This window comes from Fukomys damarensis, unplaced genomic scaffold, assembly GCF_012274545.1.
Source record: "Fukomys damarensis isolate Sample0158 unplaced genomic scaffold, DMR_v1.0_HiC HiC_scaffold_33, whole genome shotgun sequence".
NCBI classification, from domain to species: Eukaryota; Metazoa; Chordata; class Mammalia; order Rodentia; family Bathyergidae; genus Fukomys; species Fukomys damarensis.
Genome location: NW_022900945.1, coordinates 28,332,932 through 28,360,406, shown reverse-complemented (window position 1 = coordinate 28,360,406; position 27,475 = coordinate 28,332,932). Strand labels below are relative to the sequence as shown.

Genomic DNA, 27,475 nt, shown 5'->3' with positions numbered 1-27,475 from the left:
ATATATCAGTATACAGCTATTTGTATTAGTTTCCTACTTTAGGAAAATAACATTCTAAGCGGTTTAGTTATACATTCCCATACCAAAGGTCACTAATTAAGGATATTTAACTTTCTAGACAGTTGGTTCAACAAATGGATCCAATCTCTCTTGCCTCTTCTCTCACTTTCCAGCTATATTACTACTTTATTTCCCCTGCTTTCTTTGCACCCTTTCACAGACTCTATTCTATCTCTTTGTCTCCCTCTTTTGTATTTATATATTTTTTCTGTACATGCTTTCTATTCCTCAAAATACATAATTAGCATTAATCTGTTTAATTTTCCCTAGCCTACTATATTACGCATCTCTTTGTTCCCCTGGAGTTGTGAATTAGGGATCTTTCTAAACAAAGTTTCAATTACCTGATAATATATGGTTAGCTTCTCAACCTATACTTCCTTCTCTTTTCTTCTTTCTGTCCTCGCACATAACCTCTTAAAACTCCCTCTCCTTTTCTTTCTGGGCATGAAACTCCAGTCGCCAAAACCTATATTTCTCTTCTTTCTTACACTCTATTTTGTTTCTCTGTGCTCCCCTCCAATTTATCTTCCTGTTTCTCCTAATTCCCAACCTGTTCATCTTACTATGCCCCTCATCTTCCTGGCCTATTGAAAGGGCTGAAAACTATTTAAAACAAGTTTGATATTAAGTGCTGATATATCACTGGCTCTCTGGATGTTGGTATTACTGGTAGTTATTCTCTCCGCTCAGTGCAATGCTAGGGACAGATTCTAGTACTATGAATAAGTGGAATAGGTATTGACTGACACACTGAATCATTCCCAAAGCCAAGGGCACATTACTAGGAGAAATCCACTAACTAAAGACCTCTACTCTAGAGAAAGGAGTTTCTATCCCATTGGATCCACAACCTTCAACACAAAAACATAATATCCATGACAAAACAAGTCCATCAGATGCCTGCAAAAATGCATATCTTCCCAAAAACATATCTTACAGGCAATGAAGCAGATGAATTAACAAAGAACTCAAAAAACAAACAGTGAAGCCAGGTGTGGTGGTGCACACCTGTAATCCCAGCACTCTGGAGGGAGGAGGCTGAGGCAGGAGGATCCCTGGGAGATCGAGATCAGCCTGGGCTACACAGTGAGTTCCAGAGCAGTCTGAACTACACAGTGAGACCCTGGCTCAAAAAACAAACAAATAAACAGTGAAAATGATTGCAAAGATTAAAAAGATAAGCACCTGAATGAAAGTAATTAAAATGATGGGCTAACTGAAAGGTGTAAATAAACAGCTGAAAGCATTCACTAAGATGGTAATTTTTTTAAAAAAGCAGTTGAATGGATTAAGGAAGACAATGCAAGATATGAAAGATCTGATGTGAAGAATTAGAGGATTTGAAAAATAAACCAAGCAGAAATCCTGGAAATGAAACACTCAATTGAAAGTTTTGACAGCAATGAAGACCACCCACAACAAAGGCAATCTAAAGAAATTCATCTAAACCGGCATGGCAAAAAATACTCAAAAAAGAAAAAAAAATCAATTTCACTTGGAGAACAGTTGAACAAAGGCAAAGTTATAAAGGAATCCCTTCTAGAAAGATATTACCTTTCAATAATTATCAATGTAAATGGTCTTACATCTCTAATCAAAAGACACAGACTGGCAGATTGGATCAAAAAATAAAACTCAAAATATTGCATGCAAGAGATACAGCTCATCTACAAAGAAATACACAGTCTGAAAGTAAAAGGATAAAAAATGATAGTCCATGTAACTGGAGCCTAAAAGCAAGTAGGAGTAGCTATTCTTGTTTCTGACAAAGCTGGCTTCAAACCAAAACTAATCACAATAGACAAAGGCTACTACACATTGGTAAAGGAATAACTACTGATCAAGAAGAACAATTATAAATATAAATGTACCAAATATCGGAATGCCCAATTTCATAAAATGAAAACTACATGGTATGAAAGGATACACACCAATACAATCATAATGAAGGACTACAATACTCCACTCTCAGGTCAACTAGACAAAAAAATCAACAAAGAAATAAGTAAAGTGTACCATAGACAAATGGATTTAACAGAGATATACAGTTTTATCTACCAACAACATAATAAACATTCTTCTCATTTGTCCATAGAACTTTTTCCAAAACAGATCATATTTTAGGTAATAAATCATGTCTCAATAAATACAAAAGGAATGAAATAATCTCTTGCATCCTATCAGATCATAATGAAGTGAAACTAGAAATAACAGCAAAAAGAACCACAGAAACTGCACAAACACATGGAAACTGATTAATACACTTAGGATGATTAATGGATCACAGACCAAATGAGGGAAGATATTTTAAAATTCCAACAATGAAATTACAACAGAGATACATGTGGGACACGATGAAAACGGTTCTAGGAAGGCATTCATACATAGATGCCTACATTACAAAAACAGGAGGATCCCAAATAACCTAACGATACATCTCAAGGTCCCAGAAAAGCAATAGTCCAATCCCAAAACAAGTAGTTGAAGGAAAAGTTATGAGAATGGAAAGCAATGAAACAGAGATTATGAAAAAATACAAAGATTCAATGAATCACAAAGTTGGTCCTTTTAAATAAATAAGATACAAATCCTTGACCAAACTTACTAGAAAAGACCCACACCACTAGAATTAGAAATGAGAAAGACAAAATTATAGCAGACACCACTGAAATCCAGAGGATTTTAAGAAACTATTTGAAAACTTATATTTCAATAAAGAATCCAAATGAAATACATAAATTCCCACACATATGAATTACAAAAATTGAAACAAGAAATATAAAAACCCTTAACAGATTGAAAAAAAAAAAAAAACCCTTAACAGATCAATAATAGGAAATGAAACTGATGCAGTAATTAAAATCTGTACCAATAAGAAAAGCCTAGGACCCAGTGAATTTACTGAATTTTTACCAGAACTTCAGAGAAGAACACCCACAGTCCTCAAATCCTTCTGTGAAATTTAAAGGGAAGGAACACTGCCAAATTCATGGCAGCAGAAGCAGCAAAAGCAGGAAAAGCAACACCTTACCAGCATCTTCCTGCCCTTTTTATCTTATTCAGATTACTTAGGGCAGGTAGCTCTCATGCCCTTAATCCCAGTGCCCTCGGGCCTACTCCCACCATGAATCAACTACACACTGTAAATTCAACCACCTCTAGAAAAGCATGAGGCTTAGGGGGGACATCTGAACACAAACCATAACGCAACCTAACCAAGGAAGTGAAAGGACTCTACAAAGAAAACTAAAGTACTCTCAAGAGAGATTGAAGAGGATGTTAGAAAACAGAAAGACATCCCCTGATCCTACATAAGCAGAATCAATATTAAAATGGTCATATTGGCCCATGCAATATTTACAATTAATGCAATTCCTATTAAAATTCCAATAACATTGCTCTGTCTTAGTCTGCGGCGGAGAGCTCAAACCAAGCGACATTGTCTGAAGACATTGGAACCACAGATCACAATGACCCAACTTCTACAGGCAAATAAAAAGAAAGGGAGATCTGTCGAGAGCCATTCTACATAAATTCGGGTGCAAAAAACCATTTCATAATGAAATTATGATTATAGCTGCCTAAGGCCCAATGTCACCTTGCCTGAGAGCTGGCTAAGACTCTTAACATTCAAGGGTACAGCAAGCAGCTGAAGACATCCTGGTTCTCCAGAACCAAGTAGTAATAAACAAAGAGAAAAGTTTCACCTAGGGGAAGGACAACTTCTTTATTAGCCTGCTATCTTGTCCCACCTAGTATTGTAAGAATGCTCTCCTTACTGCCTTTATCAGCATAAGATCCTCAAGACCTAAGATCCTCATCAGCAAAGGACTACCCCACCTCTTAAGTCACCTGATACTCCCTGCAATTATTGTGTATCCAATAAATAAGGGCTGCTCGGAGTGCCTTCGTCTTTGCCCACTCTGAGGCACTGATCATCTTGCCCCCATGTATTTTGAAATTACACAAATCTATTATATTTCTTTCTTTAACACTCACCACCCCACTTTCTGGGCAGTCGGCAGACTGTTCACCCTCCAATATTTAGCGCCCACTTGTGGAGCACGCAGGCCTGAGAGGGAAGTCCCACTCCAGCGGAGGAAGAATGCATAGTGTGTTAGGTGGTGAGAGGACTCCCCAAGGGCAAACTCGAAAAACATCCAGAAAGAAAGTGAAAGGTAAAGCCCTTGGCACCAAGGAAAGTTTCAGTAGTTGGGATAGCGGGGAAGAATCAGTCCATAGAGCAGCCAAACTACATCCAACTCCTGTGTGTGCAAGGTGCTTTAACAGGCCAGAGCTTGAGCTAAGTGTTGGCAACTTAACTAAAATGGTGCATGAGATTGTTAAATTCCCACAGGAGAAAACCTTAGATTTAGAAAATTGGAACAGGATTGGCGAAAATTTAAAAAGAGCTCACAGCAGAGGACAGCCTATCTCTCCTAAAACCTTTTTAGCCTGGAGCCTAGTAAAATCACTTGAAACACTATTCCTCTCCTCAGTCAGATGAAGAAATGTACTAAGGAGGAAAAGTCACCTAATGCTCCTCTGGCTCTGGGGAAGACCCGGAAGCAGATGAGGCTTATGAAGAGACTCCTTGGCCCACATCACCAGGCTACTTCAATATGAAGCATTCTGTGCTTGTATATCTAAATATCAAGAGCTAGTTAGTTAAGGAAGCAGCTATGCATGGGGATGTTCTTGGGCCTTATTGCTTCCCAGTAACAGGGCTTTATCCAAACAACCAAAATCAGTTTATTCCTAAACACCAAATGTTTGACTTCAAACTCCTTAAAGAATTAAAACAAAGTGTTGTTAAAAATGGAACTCAGGAACTATTTACTTTGGGTGTTTTGGATTCTGTGCTGGTGACTTACTACCTAACCCCACACGATGTAAGACATCTCCTCGTTCTTATTTGTCCCCTTGTCAATAACTCCATTTTAATGAACAATGGCAGAAGCTTGCACCCCACCAAAAACAGGCAGGGTGATAAGGCTAATATAATAGGAGAAATGTTACTGGGAATGGGACAACTTACAGTTGTAGCCAACAGTTTTGAACAAATAGGACATATAATGAAAAGAGCTAGGCTTACTGGGCCTGAGTATGGGGCTCCTGTCCACTCTCTTAACATCTTACAAGGGCCAAGAGAACCTTACACACAATTATGCACAGACAAATTCCTCATGTTCAAGGAGCCAACATAATTATTTTCCGACTCGTTTATGACAATACTAACCAAGACTAAACAGGCTCTGAGCACTGTTCCAGCTGCTAAAGATTTAAACAGTTACATTAAAGCTTGTCAGGATATTGGTTCAGAAATTTACAGAGGGTCTGCTGATAATTCAAACTATGCTGGCTCTTTCAAAATAAGGTAATAATAATGATGCTAAAACTGTTAAATGTTTTCATTGTGGTAAAATGGCACATCTTTGCTGAGAAGTACATCAGCAAGTCAAGATAATAACTCTAACATCTTTGGAACTTCCACTAATTGTAACCTGGGAAATAATGAGGATCTGGGTTCCCGGCAGCAGGGCCGACAGAGGTGGGGCCTCGTATGGCAGGGCAGCTGCTCACTAAAAGACACAAAAGGTGCCAGCAGCCATGGCAGACCCAGTAATTAAAATCAATGTGGCTGTTGGTGGTTCTAAACAAATATATAGCACTTTTATTCCAAATATATCATTTTAAAGACTAAAACATTAGAGTTTTAACCCCTAGAGACAAACAACTGTCAAACGTGCCTATCAAATTTTAAAGCACAACTTCTAAAGGGGGAATACAGCTATCTCCACAAGCTCAATTAGATCTTGTTACTTTCATTTAAAAATTTTTTTTTTGCCGGGTGTGGTGGCGCACACCTGTAATCTCAGCCCTTGGGAGACTGAGGCAGGAGAATCCCTGTGAGTTCAAGACCAGCCTGGGATACATAGCGAGTTCCAGGTCTCAACTATATAGTGAGACCCTGTCTCAAAAAAACAAACAAACAAACAAACAAATAAAAAAAATTTTTAATTCACTTGTAGACAGTGAATATGCTCTGTTAGAACTCCACTAGCAAGGACAAATCTAGGTATGAGTGTTGTAAAAGGATATCCTAACTAAAAGGTAAAATAGATCAATACAATTAATAATGTAGGAAAACATTTTTGCTTGTGTTTTAAGACAATGGAGAAATGCTGTGGCTGCCACCCAGCAAACTTGGATTGCCTTTTGTCCAGGGTAAAGTTCAGACCTGTAGAGATTTGACCTCAGTATAGGAAAGAAAGATCCTATATTTAAAGTTATACAAAAACATTTAAACTGGTATTTGTATCTATAATCCTTATGTTTTTCTTTATGGCGCAGTAACCTAAACAGAAAACTCCTTTGATTATACTGACTGTGTACTCAGGCACTGCGTAAAAACCAGAGAAGTTTCTGGCCAAACACTACTGGTTATGGGAAGAATGCCAGAGTTTGGATACCAGTTAATCTGAGACACAGGCCTACTCACCTACATCTTATTTGTTACATAGCTTAGTGGATCATCTGGTCCGTAGGACTAAAAGGATGTTAGGCCTTATTATTAAAGGAATAGTCTCATCTCAGACCTGGTTGACCCATACCCCTGAAAATTTGGGTAGATCCCTTCCTACCCAAATATCTGATTTGTTGGCCTCATATTACATGGAAAGGATTTCATAAAGTTGCACCTCCACCATGAAATATATGTAGGGGCCAAAGGGGAAGATATGAAAAATCGGGGCCATATGAATTTACTGACTGGGAACCTCGGGGAAATTTTATAGGAAGAAAGAACAGTAATACAGACTGGTATAAATTAAACTGGACTAAGCTTGATAATGTCACTAAAAAATCTGTCCCTACTGAAGAAACAAGTTGAATAGAAGGTTTTAATAATTTTCTCCACAGTTTTTACATTACGGAAAACTTGGGCGTGTCCAAAAGACATTATGGAAATTGGCTCTTCCTATATTGAAGGCACCTTATGGACTGGCAACACTATATTGCTAACAGAGTACTACTGGGCTGTTCAGGCTTCCATATGTATCTATAACCCATACGTTTTCATGTATGGGACTACACAAAGGGATACTAATACTTTTACCTGTCAAAAATGCACCCTAAATGTGAAATAGGAAGAAAAGGGCTAAAGGTGTAGGGGAAGGATAGGGGAAAGGAAATAAAGGAAAAAAATATGAGAAAATGAAAAAAATGAAAATAAAGTTTTTGTAAATAGGGAAGGGAGGAGAGAGTAAAGGGAGGGCAGGGGTAAGGGGAAAAAATGTGAACCAAGACCTGTCATGGAAAGGTACAAGATCCCAATGATGAATGTAACTGTACTGTGTAGCTAAAATGTACCAATAAACTCAATGAGGAAAAAAATGCACCCTGAGTCATTGTATTCTCTTCTGATCTGTTCAAAATAAGACTCTAATGATCCTAGGGCAAAGCCAGGAGTATGGGTTCCTGTTAATTTAACTGAATCATTGTCATATAATGTGTACTGTTCATTTATTACAAATCCTGCTTGATCATCTCATACACAGAAGAAAAGAATGCTGGGACTGATCATTGTTGGCAAAATCTCTTTGGTGTTATTAATTTCAAGTGTAGCTGTTTCCTCTCTGGCCTTGGCCCACTTCATTCAAATAGTTCATTTCATAGATAATTGGACCAAGACTGCTGATGAGGCCCGGAAAATACAACATTCTATAGACGGCAAGTTACAGTCCCAAATAAGTGTGCTTGAGACTAATGTTGTCTGGATGGGAGATCAGATTGAAAGTTTACAGCCGCAACAAGGTCTCAAATGTCATTACAATACTGATTTCGCACTACTCCTTTACCTTATAATCAACTCAGCCATGGGAACATGTTTAAAAACATGTACAAGGAGCAATGCACAAAAATATAAGTATAGATCTAGACATCCTCCAAAAAGTTGTTTTATCTATGTCCTATCAGACTGCTAATTTTCATGATCAGATTGAAAACTAGGATAAATTTCCTGATATACTTGGTCAGTTTAATCCCATTAATTATCCTCAAGGCTCATTTCTGGTATTAAATTGCTGTGCTAGTAGTAGCTGGGTTATGCCTTCTTGCTCTGTCTTAGTCTGCTACGGAGGAGCTCAAATCAAGTGACATTGTCTGAAGACATTGGAACCAGAGGTCACAATGATCCAACTTCTACAGGCAAATAAAAAAAAAAGGGAGATCTGTCGAGAGCCATTCTACATAAATTTGGGTGCAAAAAACCATTTCATAATGAAATTATGATTATAGCTGCCTAAGGCCCAATGTCACCTTGCCTGAGAGTTGGCTAAGACTCATAACATTCAAGGGCAAGAGTACAGCAAGCACCTGAAGGCATCTTGGTTCTCCAGAACCAAGTAGTAATAAACAAAGAGAAAGGTTTCACCTAGGGGAAGGACAACTTCTTTATCAGCCTGCTATCTTGTCCCACCTACTATTGTAAGAATGCTCTCCTTACTGCCTTCATCAGCATAAAATCCTCAAGACCTAAAATCCTCATCAGCAAAGGACTACCCCACCTCTTAAGTCACCTGATACTCCCTGCAATTATTGTGTATCCAATAAATAAGGGCTGCTCGGAGGGCCTTCGTCTTTGCCCACCCTGAGGCACTGACCACCTTGCCCCCATGTATTTTGAAATTACACAAGTCTATTATATTTCTTTCTTTAACCCTCACCATCCCCCTTTCTAGGAAGTTGGAGGACTGATCCCCACTCCAATAGATATGAGAAAAAGGAACCCTTCTACTTTGTTAGTGAGGGTGTAAATTAGCGTAACCACTGTGGAAATCAGTATGGAAATTTCTCAAAAACTAAAACTAGAAATTCCATTCCACCCAACTAACCCCTTCTAGGGATTTTCCTAAAAGAGTTAAAATCAGCATATTACAGGGATACCTGTATGTACATGTTAATAGTAGCACAATTCATAACAGCTGAGCTCTAGAAATAGCCTAGATGCCCATCAATAAATAGATGAACAGATAAAGAAAACACACAGGATTTTATTCAGCCATAAAGAAGAATGAATTCATGTCATTTTGAAGAAAAATGGATGAATCTTGAACCCACTATGTTAAGTGAAATAAGTCAGATACAGAAAGTTAAACAGCACATGGCTTCTCTTATATGAGAAACCCAAAATACACATAAAAAACAAAGGAAAAATGGTAGAAAACAGAGAGGGAGGCTTTTTGGAGATGGGGAAGGGTACACCAGGATGAGAGAGGATTACAGGGAGGGGAGAAAAGAAGATTGAAGATGATTAAGAAAAAACATAGTAGACAAATGTACCAGTTCCCCAAAAATAGATGTAAATATATATTGCAAACATAGAAGAGGAGAAAAAACAAAGTTGAAAGTTTAGGTCTAGGATTGCGCTTAATTTGATATCTAAAAGGACAATTTTTGTATTAAACAGTCCATTCACTTCTTAATATTCTATAATTTTCATTTTTTAAAAATTCAGATTTTGCATGTAAGGAAATGTTAAGTACACACAACATGGTGGGAAGCACTGAGCTCGAAGTCTTGAGTTGAATGCTATTTCCACCCCTCGTTAACAGCTGAGTAACTTGGACAAATTACTTGAGTTGCCTTAACTCAACGTCAGTTTTCTCATCTTAAATTGGAAATGGCAACAGTATGAACTAGACGCAGCTGCCATGGGAAAAACAGTAATGTTCCTTTGGGACTGAGAAGCATATTGGGCATGCGGTTCACACGCAGTAAGTTTTGCTTCCACTATCATCCGTCTCTAGCAGCATGTGGGAGAAGTAATCGATGGGGCCTGTTTTTACTCCAGGAAAAAAAAACTTAAAATTTAGACAGCACCCACTGCAGAAATCTGCATTTTATATCTTGAGTATCTGCCATGCTCTGAAGTTCCTTCCCAACCACCTGACTCAGGCCATCACTCCCTGCACCTCAGGAACCCTTTCATGGAGTTCCCTAGAACAGCTGCTCCACTCTCAGAAAACGGTGCTGTCTTCAGCATCTCCTCTGAGCACACCCTCCTCTGTCAGCCATGCAAGAAGTGTCTGCCTATCCTCTCACACTTTGCAGTCAGGAGGTAGTCCATGAACTTCTTATTCCTTATGGCCTTACTTGGCCAGTCTCCATCCCCTTAGGCACCCATATCCCTCTGGTCTTGCCAACACTTCACTCCCTTCCCCCTCCTTGTATGTATCACAGTCTAATCTGCCAATCACTTCTCTCATCCAAAAACACTGGTCCAGCTCACTGACGTCCTCAAAGCCCACCATCATCCTGAGTAGTGTCCTGTCTGTGTAGATGATCTAGCATCTGACAACTCAGTCTTTTTCTCTTCATCTGGAATAGAACCTCTTCCATGCCACTGTAGCCATCAAAGACTTACATCATCCCTCATCATTTTTCTGCCTCCAAAAGAACATTTTAAGCATTCATTTTGTTGACCCCAGGTTCCTTTCCATCAAGCTTATTTAGTATCACAACATTCTCAAATCCATTGACCTCTCAGCTTTTCCCCAACCTCTTTAGACCTTTCCTTTTTTTTTTTTTTTTCTTTTTGAACCATTCTCTTTAATCAGCTTAGGTTCTTTAGCCCATCATTTCCCTAACACTCTTATTACCATCCCCTTTCCATTGCCAAGAGCTGGCAAAAACCAAACCCTGGATATGCCCAACTATTTATTCAACAAGAAGCACTGAACAATTGGAGCACTGTTAGAGAAACCCATGCACAGAAGGAATTAAAGTTGGTGAGCATGAAATTATAGAGATCAAAGAGCCCTCAACCCTGCCTTGAACTCCAACTACATATCCTTGACCAATATTCTCATATTTCACAGTAACATTTACAAACCTTCCCTTATCCTTTTCAAACCCACCCCATTCTCAGAATAGTGACCCTCATCTTACTTCACACATACAACAAGGAAGCCAACATGTGAACACTTCGAATATCCACTACCAAATATACAATCGACCTACAATTGCACCCATCTATCCTGTCTGAGGCCAACCTTTCTAACCTGTATACCTTGTATCCACCCCTCCTGGCCATCATGGTAATCTTTTGTTCTCTATTAACCTTTAATTTCTTGTCAACTGGCTCTTCCTCTTATCTTTTAAGCATGTTCAAGCCTCCAATAAAAACAAAAGTCAACAGATCCATAGTCTCTCCCTAAATCCTATCTTTTTTATCAAATAGCTCTCTCTTATTTACACTTTTTAAATGACTTTCAAAAAGGATCCTTCTGTTCTCGAGCTACTATAATATTTTTCTGCAATATCTCCAAACTGGTCTCCTCAGTGTAAAGAACAGCCTGGATGGCTCCAAAAATATCTATTATGAAAGCTGTCTCTATCATACCACCTTTTCACCTTCCCTTAACAGTTCTCCTGAGAAGGACCTCAGCTTCTCCAGCCTCAACTGACAGCTACCCTCACTTGCTGCTCTAGCTACTGTGGCCCTCTTTTCCTTAGAAACTGCATGCTCACTCCCTCCACCGGGCCTTTGCATATCCTGCACTCCCAAGCTCCTTTAGCCCCCAAGTCAATCCTGACTTTCTTAGGGAAGCCTTTCTCATCTCTCAGTAGGACATTTCATCCATTAGCTGTCCTTAAAGAACCACATCCCACAACTTCACAGTGTAATTTAAGCAAGTATCTCTTTTCCTCAGGGAAAATATGACCTAAGAAGGTGGGAAACAGGGTCAGGTTCCCCTCAATGTGCCTCGCCGCATCCCCAGACCTAACCTACAGCATGTGCTTAACAATCATCTGTTAAAACAGAAATAAGACATTTATAGTTTCATATGTGCTTTCCCTTCTGCTAGTATCTCATCAACTGCAGGTCCCTCATTTCACCAGCGTAAACAGAATATGGGGCCCAGAATTTTCTAAATTGTCAACCCTAGCAAAAAAGTATAATGACTTCAAAAATATTCTTACCTCCAAATATGTCCAAAATCAGAGTATGCATATTGTAAACTAACATTGAATATAATATTTATCATCCCAAACTCCCTACATGTGATATATATTCAAAAGTTTCATGATAAATTTCACACACATACACACACACACACACACATATGTAGAATAATCTGCACTGTGCTTTCAAATTCTTATCAAGTACAGCACTTAAGGAGTTCTTTAATACTGTCAGTAGCGTTCACATTCTAGGATTCAAAAATCTATCTGTAAATGATGTCATTGGTAAATGAACATATGACTTCAGAAAATGAGTTATTTGCCAAGGAAAATAAACAACAACAACAAAAAAAAACTGTTAAAAAGACAAACCTACTCTTTACCCATTCTGGGTTTTGTTCAAATTTTCAAATAGGTAGGATACTGCAGTGATCTATCTAAATGCTGATATGCTGATAGAATGTCAATAATTGATTAGAAGTATTAAATGTTTTTTGGTAAAAAGTAACTATTACACTACTCATTTTCAATTTTTTATTAATGAAAACCCAGGAAAAAATCTAGGCAGATGTACACAAACTCAGCTGTCGTTTCAGTTTTGTTTTGTTTTTTTTTTTTTGTTAGTTTAATCATTCATGGACAGTTACATTAAAAGTTTAGAATTAATGTGCAAAAAAATCCCACCTCTTTTTCATTTGAGTATCAAGTTCAGTTACATTAAAAGTTTAAGGGTTGGGGATTTGGCACGGTGGTTCCACCGCCTGCCTTGCAAGGGCCCAAGTTCGATGTCCAGTACCAAAAATAAACAAAAAAGTCTAGAATTATGCGCAAAACATTCTACCTCTTTTTCATTTGAGTATCAAGTTCAAGAGCCATGAACATTAGTGTGAAAATCTGCAGAAAGCCAATTACATAAAATAATCCACTTCTGTAAGTCCTCTAACATTTATGGTACTGTTTTTTAGGCAAGTGTGTGCCACATGCAACCTGAGGAACAAACACAGGTCTTGCTCATGCTAGCTTTATGTCCCTTACTTTTCTCTAGTAGCTGAGACAAAATACCCAACACCCAAAATAAGTGGGATAGGGGTTTCTTTAGCTCACAGTTCGTAGAGGTTTCAGTCCACAGTCAGCTGGTTCTGAGACAGGGATAGCAAAAAGGCATTGCAGAGGAAAAACAACACAGTAAGTACAAGGCAGCAAAGGCAAGAGGGAAACTTATCAGCATCTTCCTGCACCTTTTATCTTATTCAGACTATTTAGTGCAGGTAGCACTCACACCCTTAATCCCAGCACCTTCCGGGCCTACACCCATCATGAATCAACCACACACTCTAGACTCAACCACCTCTGGAACAGCTTGATGCTTTGGAGGAACATCTAAACACAAAACATGCCATTCCACCCCTCACCCTCCAAAAAGACTCAGCTATATCCCTTTATGCAACAACAACAACAACAACAAAAAGCTTTTAGTCCATCCCCAAGAGTTGTCAATGTCTTAACAGTTTCAGCAATGATGAAAGCCCAAGTCCCAAATCTCTGAGATTTAAGGCAACTCTTAGCTACAAATCCCTGAACAAATGAAAAGAAAGTTAAACACTTCCAACATTCAATGGCACAAGATAGATATTTCCATTCCAAAGTTACAAACAAGTGGATACAAAGGAAAGGGACCAAAGCAAGTCCAAAATTTGCTAGGCAAACATTAAATCCCATAGTTCCACTTCTAGCATCCTCAGAAATCTGTGGCAAGTTGTGAACAACAAAGGACCTGGGTAGTTCCACCCCTATGGCACTTTTGGTATTTGTAGCTCCCTCCTTGCTTCTGGTCCCTCCTTGTAGCTTTCCTCAGAAGATCCACATTCCTGGATTCTCTAAATTTATGGGGCCTCCATTGCAGTTTCAGCTTCATACACTGCCTGATCTCCTAGGCCTTCTGAAATCTGAGTAGAAGCCTTCCTGACCCTACAACTCTTTCATTATCCGTGTACCTAAAAGCAGTGCCACAAGAATGATGCCAACGGGTCTGCTGCCAGCTGGAGCCATAGCTAGTCTTTTCAATCCCAAGGAACAACTTTCCTAGGCCCTGGCCATTTTGGAACATGGTGCTCTGAGGCTTTCTTCTCAAAGCAGTCTTCCACTGTTGCAATTTTGAAACTACAAAGGGTGGAGTCCTGCTGCTACTTGTGACGTCCTCAGGCCATCTTTTCTATTGTCCTTTTCCTTCTCAGAAATCAAGATCTCCTCTACTCTATCTTTGTAGTTCACAGCTTTATTGGAGCTACCTTTCTAGCCCAACTCAAAATATTTTAAATCATTTTACTGGGCTCTCTGTTCTTGATTTTCAACATAAATCTGGCTAAAAAAAGCTCCCTGGTGAGGCCCATGGTTCTTCTATTGCTGTTTCACAAAGCTCCAGCAATGATGGGCCTCGGGTTGAAAGCATCAATCCAGTTTTCATTTTTGCTTGTACTTTTGATTGGCTCAATTGTAATTATGGGAAATTTGGAAACCTGTACAAGCTACTTCTAAGAAATATGTGTCAGTTGTGTCAGCCATTGAACCCCTAAGTGCAACCCCTGATCCAAGGACTTTCTTTGAAGGGGTTTCCATTTTTTCAGTAATAGAGGATTTCACTCCGATGAAAGCCTCCCAGCTTTCTTCCGAGTGTCCAGTTACTTGGAGGGATCCCAGAAAGGTGTTCAAAGATTTGTGGTGGAGTGATCTCCTGGCCACTAGGCAATCCCCCGTTCCCTATACCGGGCCTTATATAGATGGAGTTAGCTAGAATGGTGTGGAAAGACAAAAAACGAGTAAGATATCAAGGTTTGCCCTTTGTAGAAAGAATGAAATGTGGGACAAGGGTAAAAAATGAGAACCAAGACCTAGCACGTAAAGGTACAAGATCCCAGTAATGAATGTAACTGTACTGTCTACCTAGAATGTACCAATAAATTAAATTTTTAAAAAATAAAATAAAATACAGCCCAGCCAATTCCAAAAATGAAAAAAAAAAAGAAAAGAAAAATGTTCAGGAACACAGTAATGTCTATGCAACAGGGCAGCTGAATAGTTATTATAGAAAGGCTTATTAAGAGCAAAATACCTGCTTTCTGACTATATAAAATAAAAGTTTAACCAAGAAGCTGAGTAACCACAGTAGTTCTTTATTAAAACCTAGTGACCTGCTAAGAGTTGGCCACAGTCTTTCCACTGTAGCCAAAACAGACGTATGAACGTTGAAAAATGGTGGCAAACTTGGATTGTTCTTTTGATTTTGCTTTCATTTATGTTTTTACTAGGAAATTGTTTGATTAATGATAGCTGAGGCAATAGATAAAATGTTCCCAGAAAAAAAAATAAAATAGGTATGTGCTATAGTTTATTGAAAAAGCGATCTTAAAAGTTTTTATGCAGAAATTGTAAATGTATGACAATTTCCGTATATAACCTTTACTATATGATATAAAGAAGTCCTCCAATGTTCCAAAGGCACACCACCTGGACCCCGGCAGCTCCCCCAACAGTAGACATGCCACTGCCTCAATATTCGACTGCCTTGAAATTTCTTTTGCAAGATTAATCCACTGCCTCTAATCTCAGTCCCAGGCAAAGTGACTGGACATGGGGGAAATGGCAGACAAACTGTCTGACAAAGCACAGCACACACTGTCCGGAGGCTAACAGCCAAGGCAGTCCCTGCTATCAGAAGCCTCCCATGCCTGAGCTTTGCCACCCTTCTGGTCTTCTGAGCTCCAACCAGAATCTCCCATACAGACCAGCCTAAGGTGTTCCAGCACATTCCAGCTCTACTGCTTCAGCTGGCAGCTCTGAATCTTTCCTAACTCCTCCCCTTCCACAAGCCAGTTTCAAAGGCTCTGGAGCCTCATGACCAGGTAACATCACAGCAACAACCCCACTTCTCTAGGACCAAATATCTGTGTTATTTTCCTCACTGCTGAGACAAAATACTGGACACCTAAAGTTAAAGGGGAAAAGGTTTATTTGGCTTATGGTTCATAGAGGTTTCAGTCCACAATTGGCTCTGAGGCAGGAAGGCAGAGGAGCAACAGCTGAAGGCAGAAGCAACAAAAGCAACAAGGGAACCTTACTAGCATCTTCCTGCCCCTTTTATCTTATTCAGATGATTTAGGACAGGTAGCACACACGCCCTTAATCTCAATGCCTTCAGGCTTAGCTCCACCAGGAATCAGTCACATCTCTGGAAAAGCATAAGTCTTTGGCGGGACATTAAACACAAGCCAAAACAATAGGCAAGTGCTCTACCACTGAGATACATTGCAGGTCCCAAGATACCGCTTTTTAGTTTCCTTTTTTTTTTTAGGTTTTTTTTTTTTGAGACAGGGTCTCACTTTGTAGTTGAGACTGACCTAGAACTCACTATGTAGCCCAGGCTGGTCTTGAACTCACAGGGATCCTCCTGCCTCAGGCTCCCGAGTGCTGGGATTACAGGCGTGCGCCACCATGCCCAACTGATACTGCTTTTTAAATTGAAGCAAATGGAAAGAAAAAGAAGATAATCAGGAAAAGCTAAGGAACCTTATATTGATATCAATAAGTTATGCTCTCTTTCTGAAATACATGATATCACTTAAGGTTTAACAAGGAAAGCCTCATAACTACAGAGAGATTTCTCTATGGTTCCTCCTTGCCAGTTTGGTTTTTTTTGTTTTTGTTTTTTGTTTGTTTGTTTTTTTCCGTACCAGGGATCAAACTCAGAACCTTGTGAGGCAGGCAGCAGAACCACTGAGTCAAATCCCCGGCCCCTGCTCCTTGCCAGTTAACACACTAAACTTTGAATAAAGATGTCCTTTATGTTTTTGTTCTCTTATTCCCTCATTCTTCAACCTTCTGTTCCCCAACAGCACGTTACAGAATTTAAAAGAAACTGTTCAATGCCATCTTCTTTAGACCCTGGCAATTGACACTTCCCTGAAACAATTTTTTTAATAGTTGTTTATTAACAAAGAATAATATAGTTAAGGTAAAGTAGTAATACATTTGTAACTGGCGCTGGCGCGCACACACACACACACACACACACACGCGCGCGCAATTCTATGTAATAACTGCAAGCACAGGATGTGAGAGAAGGAAGGGAGCTAAACCCTGTTCTCTAACCTGGGCTCTGTGGGAGTCACCCATCCTCCATGAGAAAATACCCATGTTCAAATGCTGTGGAGTTGTCCCACCTTGGTCCTGCAGCTCAGAGAACTGTTTTTTTTTGTTTTGTTTTTTTGTTTTGGTACCAGGGGTTGAACTTAGGACCTTGAACTTGGGAGGCAGGCATGGTGCCCCTGAGCTAAATCCCCAGCCCTCAGAAAAATGTTTTGACAGTTAATTCCTGTGTCTGCTACAAATCTTTTTAATTTAAGATTTCCCTTTATCTATCATACTCCTATTTGTCTTTTTATATCCTATATTAAATGCTTTCTAGGATTCTTTCTCTGGCCTTTCTAATTCAGGGCTTTTCAAATTTTCTTACCTGAGACTTCTACCATACATGTACACCCACTCATGCGCACACACGCGCACACACACACACACAAACTTCCTCAATATGTATTCTACTTACTAATAGTATTCAAGATGATTGTTCCCTTCCTTTCTATAGTTTATTTTATGAAGGTTTAACAGGCACCTTGATATAGATTTTTCTCAAAGAGCCTGGAGTCCTTCCTAAAACACTCTGACACAGCAAAGGTGAGGGCTATCCCAATTATTTAACCCCACCTTGAGAATTTTTTTAAAAATCAACTTCTCCTTCTGGTTTCTCACTATACCCCATCTGTTCTCCCTCACATGATGGTGGTTTTTGTTTCTCCATGGTGAAGATTGAATCTAGAGTCTTGGCAGTGAACTACATCCCCAACCCTTATTGTTTTTTATTTTGAGACAGGGTTTTGCTAAATTGCCCAGGCTGAGCTTGAACTCATGATTCTCCTGCCTCAGCCTCCCAGAGAGCTAGGATTATAGGCATGTGCCACCAAACTGGGATGCATTATAGCCATTTTTGTTTTTGGTTGTTGTTGTTTTGTTTTTTGGTACCAGGGATCAAACTCAGGTCCTTGTGCTTGTGAGACAGGTGGCAGAATCACTGAGCCAAATCCCCAGCCCCCGTTATAGGTGTTTTTAATTGGAATTTTAACAAAACTTTTATTCTTTTTTTCTACCTTACATTTAAATGCTTTACATGTTCAGGCTTTTAACTTAAAAATAAATGAAACCTATTATAATTTATCTATTTTATGTCAAATTTTAATCTTTTGTTGTACCTAATTTTTGTTTTTGTTTTTGTTTTTGAGACAGGGTCTCACTATGTAGTTGAGACTGACCTGGAACTCACTATGTATCCCAGGCTGGTCTCGAACTCACAGCGATCCTCCTGCCACAGCCTCCGAGTGCTGGGACTACAGGGTGCGCCACCACACCCAGCCATAATTTTTTTTTCCCCTTTGGTTTGGCACTTACTTTAACTTGAGCTTTACTTGCAGTAATGCCTAACCAGCAATATGGCTATAGGAAGTCAGCCAAGTTAAAAAGCCCCTTTCCCCCACTCTCCCTACCATTCCTCTGGTTCTCAACACCCAACCAGTGAGGGATTCTAACAGGAGTTCATTTTTCTAGGGCCCAAGGCTCAAAGTACAAATAGCACATGTGCCTTACAGGATTAATGCTGCTTCTTCCCCCACATAAAACTTTTATAAAGAAGGCTTTGTTTTTTTAAACTCTTGAGTTCCAATCACAGCCATTAGACTTTGGATAAACTAGAATATCTTAAGCTAGGAGACCTCAGTAATTAATTAGGTCACATTCATGCAGTAATGGAAGAGAGAGAGAGAGAGAGAGAGAGAGAGAGAGAGTTTTGAAGCTAATGCAAACTGAGGGTTCATCCTGAAGGAAATTAACATTTCAAGTGCAACACAAGACTTTGAAGAAGTCTATGTATAAGATCCCTGGAACTGGAGCAGGGACCAGGTGGCACTGTATCACCTGGCAGAGACTCAGGAAGAGGAAAGAGGGTCAGCAGCCAACCTTTCCTACCAAGCTTCTAATGTACTTGTTTCCATACCAGTGCTCTTCCTTTCCAGGAGCTATCACAGAAGGAGCCTCTTGGCTTGGAACATCTTTTGGCTTCCTGTCAGCACTGTGAAATCAAGGAAAGGTTGGACAAAGCATGATTCTTCCCAAATTGTGTGTGTGTGTGTGTGTGTGTGTGTGTATTTTTTTTTTTTTTTTAAAAAGGAGCATTGAGACACCTGCTAACACACCTAGGAAGTCAGAACCTCAAGAGCCAGGAAAGTTCTTTTTACCTCCAAATCAACAAACAGGTCACAACTGAGAAAGTCCCACGGATGTAGGAAAGTGGCCACTGTTAGAGCTTTGCCTTCTGCCTTCTGTTTTCCTATCATTGTTGTCTGCTCCCCACAGGAAACAGGAGAGAGTATTAAATGGGTTAGAGCTGGTGAACAAGTTAGCAATTTTCTCCCACATGTTGGGTTCGTAAGAATTCCATTCAGGGGCTGGGGATTTAGCTCAGTGGTTCTGTCGCCTGCCTCGCAAGCACAAGGACCTGAATTCGATCCCTAGTACCAAAAAAAAAAAAAAAAAGAATTCCATTCAGCAAGAGACAGACAGCTAGAATCAACCGTAGTCACAAAACTTATCAGTGGCCTTGTGTGGAATGAACAGGCCCTTTCTGGCCTGTACGTTCTACACAATGCAGATAAGAATGCCAACTCGGCCAGATGGCTGTGTGGGTTAGGTGAGATAATGCCTTAAATGTTAAATGCACATAGCACAGTGCTTGGCATATTTAGCCACTTGTGGCAAATTTTTTAATGGTCATCAATTCCTTTGTAACATGACACTGCCACTCCAGTCTAGAGGTGAAGTCTATAGATCTGGGCTGGGCTGGCCATCTGCTGACAAACTGAATACAGGTAGAAGACACATTATGAGGCTTCTGGAGCCTACATGGGGCTAAGGAGACCTTTTTGTGTTTGTCTTCCACTCAGAATGTTGCCCTGCCTCTGCCATGTAAGCAAACTTGTCTAGTCTATGGGAGGATGAGAGGTCACGAGGAGAAAACTGAGGTGGTTCAGCCAACGGCCACTATTCAATATAACAACTTCCAGCCAGACAGCAAGCCACACCTGGCCCTGCAACTGAAAGTGCTCCCTCACGAGCCTATAGCCAGTACGGAGTAATGGCCTGGCAAGCCCAAGAACAGCAGGAAATAAAAAACAAAGCATTACATTAAGCCACTAGGGTTTGTGGGTGGTTTGGTATTCAGCAATAGATTGAAACATAACTCAATGAAGAACAGTATTTGACAAGCCCTTTCCTAACCAAGAAGTATTACCTCAATTTTCTCTGACACAGAAGAATGTGGCATTCTCTATCTGAAGCAATATGATCATTTCTGCCAAAATTTCCCCTATTGGCCTAAGGGCCCTGCAGCTCTTCTACACTTAGGATTTGAATGGAGAATTTGGTGGCTAAAATGAGAAGACAGCCAAGAACTTTCTAAGTTGTCTAGGTGGCCTTCTACTTTGTTACCTAAGAACCACTAAAAGTTCTACCCAACGTACTTGGAGAACAGTTTCTCTCATGACCTCTTACTCTCAGACTGTTATTACCTAATGCTGGTTCCACCTATACTGTTTCCCAATAAATGTCCCACTTATTGATCTGATTCAGTATTTGGTTTCATAATGCTAGGCAGTCAAAAAATCTAAACACAGTGACAGGTTCCTTTGAAATACTGTGCAAACTAGTGAGGTGATAGGCAAAACATAGCAGTGTGGTTTAATCATACCACAAACTCCAGGTGGCCTCAAATTTCATGCTTACTGCAACCTCATGTTGAAACTCAAGTATGGTAAGCCACAGAAAAGGACCCAAATTTGGCTCAAACACCTGGTAATAAAGAACTATTCTGGGACACTATTCCTAAGACAAGAATTTGGTGAACTTTCCTCAATCTTACAAACTAGGTTCCTGGGCCGGGGATTTAGATCAGTGGTTCTGCCACCTGCTTAGCAAGCAGAAGGTCCAGAGTTTGATCCCCAATACCAACAACAACAAAAAAACAAATTAGGCTCCTAACGCCTCAACCTGCACACCTCCAAGCCCCGTTGACACCCTCACATTTAAAAACCTACTAACAGTTTTAAGCTTGAAGACGTACTCCAAATTTCTTCAAACGTTACTCTGATCCCTTCTACTTTGTGGTGTTAACTAACCAAAGTTAATAAGTACCAATCTTCTTGCATATATCAAGTATGAGTTTTGTTGTTGCTGTTTACAGAATTGCTATTCACATGGTATATTGTGTACTACCTTGTAGAAAAATTGTCTGGGAACAATATCACATTGCTGTTTACACTGATCATGTGTCCCTTTAAGTCCTCCTACAGCTATTTCTGTACTAAACCCATAAACTTATACCTCACTCTACTGACCTCTCACTTAGCAGTTTCAGGGCATGACACCAGGAGCTAGCACTGAGAAACATGATATGAAATGGCATCACAAAGCCAAGTCACCAGCTTTTACAGTATAATAATGAGAATGCTAGCCACTGCATATGCAGTGTTTACTTGATGAAAATGCAAACAATAAATTTGTCTGGCCTCCTAGAATCAGGAAGAGGTGAGATTCTCCAATTTGGTTTCCTTTCTGGATATTCTGAAGTTGGTTATGAATTGTTTGCCTCTTCTTTTTGGTTACTGGAGAACTTTTAGCAAGAAGAGAATAGGATCTCAAAATATATAAACTAGCCTCACTCATCTTCTGTTTTTATATTAAATATACTTTATCTTGATATTATAGTCCAAATGCATCCTTTTACCCGTACTTGATGATATGCACTTATAATCAAGGCCGTATGTTGTCCCACTGTGAAATTCCCATGGCATCTATTACTATGTTTTACTACTGAATATTTGAAGAATTAAACAACAAAATATGTAAAATTTCACGGCAATGTGTTCCCAGAATTATAAAATAAGCAGTGTGGCAATGAACTGATCTGTCACCCTCAACACAATTCACAAGAGTGTGAATTGAAGTATATACAAGGGTGTTTGCTGAAGGATCATTAGCAGCAACTGTGAATCTAAAGGCCATCGACTGGGAAATGGTTAAGCATAAGGATACACGTGCACTATCACACATTATGGGGATCTAAATGAAAAAAGTGATGTGGAAGGTAGGCTGCAAAATGATCAATTTCTCATAAATAAACAGTACCTGGGCATATTTTGGTAGAAAAAAGGTCTGCAGGGGTATAGTACACCTCAAAACTGGTAACTGGTGGTTTTTAAGAGTGAAACCATGGAAGGTGGAAGGTGGGGAAGGGGTAAAAAAGGAACTTTCATTTTATTCTGATGGCCACAAGCTATTTATAGTTTTGTTTTGTTTTTATTAATGAGCTAGTTTTACTTTTGTAATAAACACACACATACTAGACAAAATATGATCTTGAGCTGTAAAACATTCTCAAATCTTCAAAATGCACAATGTCTTAGGATTTGGTCAGAGGTATGAAGCCAGACACTGCCAAGCTGAGTTGATGTCTTTGGTGTGGCTGACCAGGCTTTCCTTCGTAGCCTCCCATCCTTTAGCCTTTGTCTTGCCCTGGATTCTTCCAATTTCTTTTTCCCCCACAAAATACATAAGCAATTTGTTTCATAGTGCTTATACAGGTTTTAAAAATATGAAAAGGCAAGGAATCTTTCTTAATCAGAACTAAGCTATGGTCTTATAAGTCCTTAAATAACAGGTAATATTATAATGACCTAATGACATTCATCATTGTCCCAATATTTGTACATATATTAGAACAAACATGTTACTCAAGCAAGACTACTTTTAAGAATCATGTCCCTAAAAATTAGTATTCTGACAAGGGGGTTTTCCACTTTGTTCAAATTTTTCCATCAAGTAAAAATTCCTTCTGCCTCCCTTCCCACTAAATAAATATATATCTAGTAGGAAGAAATTTTCCATGTTTCAAAATACACTTCTGTGTGTGTAATAATAGGAAATGAACCTAGGGCCTTGCACATGCTAAGCAAGCACTCTACCACTGAACTGAACCCCCACCCCCGTGCCCAAAACAATGAGGGGCTTAATGAGTTTTAAGCCTATCCGGAGAAAACTAATTAAAATTATCTTGAGCAAGATAGTTTCTCCATGTCCCTAAAACTTCGAAGTTAAATTAAAACCAGTATATAAACTCATCATTGTGCAGTTGTTTCTAGGTTCAGGATCCACAACTGGGCTCCATGGGAGTAGTCAGATGGATACAGTAAGTCAGGAAGGTCAGAGATGACATAAGAGAAACCAGAGTTGAAGGCACTAGATAAATATATGACAGTCAGTATTTAGGAAGCATGAAAAAGAAGGGCAGAAGGAGGAAGGAGAAAACATTTATAAGGAAGGGTAAGGTCAAATATTGAGAAAATATGAAGTAAGGTAAGAAAAGCAGTCAGCACAGCAAGACGGGTCAAAGGGAGGATCCAACTAGGTCGCAGTGTCAATGATAAAAGCAAGCAGTAACCAAGCAACATGCTGGGGTGAACTCTGATACCTATGTTCTTTTACTGCAGGGTTTGTTTTACTTACTGGTTGGAGTGTTAGGTGTTGGAGTCAGATGTTAACTGCTATGAAAAAGGAAATCAAAAGCCTGCAGATACACTCTGCCCTTCATTAACTCTAGGACAGACACTGGAATTAGTTCGCAGATGCTGGTTGAGGTAGAAGCCCGTAGATCATGAAACAGACTTCACAGCCTAACCCTTTCATAAAATGGAATGAGAATACTTTTCTAATTCTCAGTTGAGGCAAGTGGCCAACTTCAGAACGAGTTTGATCAGCAAGTGGGGTTTAGAAACAACACACTCCATCCACTGCTTCTGCTCAAACTTCTAAAACCTGGAAAGGGAGGTGCGAGCCTCCTACTCACCACTGTGCCTTATAAGCTCCTGTGCTCCCTACCCAACCCACAAAAGTGAAAATCACCTCAATCCATCAGCCAATTTGTTCTGGATCCATTTGTCTTCTCTCCTAACCTACAGGGAAAAAAGTACTGCTCTTAAGAAACCTGCTTTCAGATCCAAGTTCACTCCTTTCACACTTCCTTTTCTTCCCCCAAAACCAACTGTTTTGCTTTGAAGTGAACAGAACCAGTGAGAAGTCCTCTTTTTTACACCAGCCCCATCCAGCTGCCTTTCATCTCTGTGAGTCTTATTCCATTCAGGCACCAATGAGTTGCCACACACACACTGTGTCCCTACTGTCAGGATTGGGACAGCAATCAAGTGTAAGCCAGCAGCACCACCAACCCTGCCCAGCCTGCTCCACTACAACTTGGTTTTCTAGCCAATGAACAAATGTTTTCCAAATAGTAGACTGTAATCTATTCACACAGGTTAAGATGTTTTAAGAATGCAGAATAGAAACAGTAATACAGTAGAAACAGAAACTTGCTTTGAATACACATATACTTATTTATGTCTTGGGTCTCAAAATAAAATGCATTTTGTGCTGCTGTCATCTAAAAATGTTTGAAACACTGCTTTCGACAAGCCTTGGTCACCCAGTCAACCCCCATCTAACACTGGCCCCATTGTCCAGCGGCTCTTTTTCTCCATGCTGGCTCAAGCTCTGAGCTGACTTCCAGCTATCTTCTCTTCACTGGCTATTTTCAAAAACCTTGGCCTTTTACTGTACACTGATTCACGAGCTCCTTCTCATGTATCCGTAAGACTTTATTCTCCTTCGACAGACCAATGTTCGGTGCAAAGAAATACTTTTTGCTATTTCTGCCTTATTCTGCTTTCTCAGATCTTGGATCTGCTTGCAGCACATCCAACTGTCTCACCAGGATTAACAGTACTCAGAGCAGTAGGACTCCATTTCTTTATGTACTACCTCTCCTACCCAACAAGGAAAAAAAATACAGTACAGCCAAAGTCGCTCATGAAATACCTTCAGTGTCCTTACAAAATTAGCCTGTTTCCTGATGTGCACATTCTTGGGTGTAATAATACGTCCCCGTGCCCGATAACCAACAACACAGGTGAATACAGGCATCCCTACTGTTCAGTGAAGCCTGTTTTCCATCCTGAGAACAGATGGCTACTCCGCCTCCATATTGCTGTCTTCTTCTCAGAGGGCAAATGTAAGGAGGGAAAGCACAATGAGGTGACTGTACCAGCATGGTGGGATCCTTTCTTCTCTTCTCAAAGACAAGGGCACAAGCTGTCCAGCATAACTCTACTCCCAAGCCCCCACAATTCGCACCCAAACAATTAATTCACTATCTTCCTCCAAAGAAAAATTACAGTTTTCTGTAACTCAGTGTAGACTGAGTTTACTCTTTTCAGGCAAACTAAGTATCCCACTTTTTAACCCTCGAAGAGGTACTGAAGCCTAAATGAATCTTTCTTTAATCTATAATCAAGATACTAATTAAGAAAGGATAGGGCCAGGGACTTAACTCAATGGTTCTGCCACCTGACTCTCAAGCGCAAGATCCTGAGTCCAATCCCCCTGCACCACAAGAGAGAGAGAGACAGAGAGAGAGAGAGAGAGAGAGACAGAGAGAGAGAGAGAGAGAGACTGACACTGAAGTCTGGAGGGTTTCTTACAAATGAAACTGCTCAGTTTCCTTTAATACTTGTAAAGCCATCTTTGAGAAAAGATCACAGATGCCCAGCCTCCCTTAGAGCACCAAGGAAGGAGGATGAGCAGGTCCCACAGGCATAAGATGGCTGCCCTCTTGCTAGGGTACAACAAACACTCTCAAAGGGAAAGGGACAGGAGGACCCATCAAACTTCAGGTATACTCCACATCCGCCTTAAAACTGTACCCTTCAGTTGTTGCACCCCAGCCCTCTTCCCATTTTCCAGTCAGGAATCTAGGGCTCCTTACCACCACATGGGTTATCTGGCTGTAGGGAGGGCCATCCCCTCTCTGGCACAGCAGGTATTTCCTCCTTCCCTCTCCTGGGCAGTGATGCTCCTGATCAGTATGTCACTGAGGCAGGCTTCGGGTAGCTCCCTGCTCCAAGCCTTCCTTGGTAACCACAGAATCTCTCCAATGGAGAGTTCCTAAAATGAAGGCAAAGATAGGCCAACTCTCTCTCGTACCTTACTTTGGGGTCTATTCAGCAGAACACAACAAAGACCCAGCTTCTCTGCAGTTTGCAATACATAGTCTCAGCCTCTTGACTCCTTCAGTTCCCATTTACCTCCAAGTAAATACAGCGCTTTAATAGCAAAGGGCCAGCATTTCTTCCTCCACAGTAAAGAAAGCTTACAGTGAAAAAAACCAGAACAGAAAGTGAATAATAATGACTACGCAGCTGGGTCCAAGGCATCCCGCCTAGACACATAAAAAAATCATGCAAGATGACACAATAAAGATTCAAACTCTGGAAGGAGGCAATGTAGCAAAAGGGGTTGCAGGGGTAGGGGAAAATAAGCATCCTAAAAACAAATTATTCTCTGGAAATGAAGTAGGGGACAAAGGAAAATCCAGGGTTCACTCATTCTTTCAAATTTTCTAACATGGTGAGGGTACACGTTCCTAATTTAATTTCACCCATACAATTTAAGGAAGGGAAAGGGAGGGAAACTGTCTACTTCATATGCAGGGCACGTAAAAGGGAGCTAGGATTCTCGAACTTAGGAATTTAGTGGCTACGCAAAGGTGAGACTGTATTCCACCATTCAATGCATGGTCACACAGCAGTATTTCATCTAAAAAATACAATTTTCTTAATTCATGACTTTGTACAGGTTTTACTAAAATGACAGCTTTCTGTTTAGTGCACACATCAATCCCCACCATCTACACTCTTCTATCTTGGCTCGCAAAGTGGTACCTGAATTAATTTAAACAGCATCAGAGTTCACGCTTTAAGGTCAGTTTTACAGTTTCACATAAAAACGTGCATATTAATCCTTAATTACAATAAAGAAAACAGACTAGCAATCGTGACCTTTAACTAAACTTAGACACCTAAAAGTACTTTTACAGAGGTTTTCCTACCTCTGTGACCGGTCGGGAAAATGCTGGCATCGCAAGCCCCATTTCCTGGCTGGGTAAACCGAGGGACTCTGTTTAACAAATCTGGCAGGAATTAGAACGTCATCTCTTTCTGACTCTGCGCTCGGTCCCTTTCCCAAAAGACTCTTCAGCACTCGGTGCTAAAAATGGGACCCACTTGAGAGCTGCAAGGGTAAATAAAAGCTACAGTACTTGCTTTAGGGGAGGCTGGAGGGGGGGCACTCGGTACGCCTAACCGCACGTGGGTGTCTAACAAGAACGCCTCCGCAGGACGCACAAAGGCGGCACCCACCCCTGGAGCTGAGACCCCAGGGCAGCGCCGGGCGAGCGGGGGAG

The 27,475-nt window shown here is 40.2% G+C and overlaps 1 protein-coding gene across 15 annotated transcripts in view; it reads right to left on the bottom strand.

Annotated features, from left to right (window-relative positions):
- The window catches only part of Tlcd4 (TLC domain containing 4), a 90,114-nt gene that overhangs the window by 39,723 nt on the left and 22,916 nt on the right, over nt 1-27,475 (bottom strand). For 3 of the 15 annotated variants that reach the window (XM_010639902.3, XM_010639900.3, XM_010639905.3), the window contains one exon: nt 19,127-19,201. The exons of 6 other annotated variants lie outside the window; for them this stretch is intronic. The gene's annotated coding sequence lies outside the window, so the exon portion shown is untranslated. Of the gene's footprint in view, nt 1-13,134; nt 13,155-19,126; nt 19,202-25,999; nt 26,179-26,217; nt 26,409-27,121; nt 27,304-27,475 lie in introns of those variants that run through there. 6 more of the 15 variants (XM_010639892.3, XM_010639895.3, XM_010639896.3 and 3 more) reach the window with 5 other exon arrangements.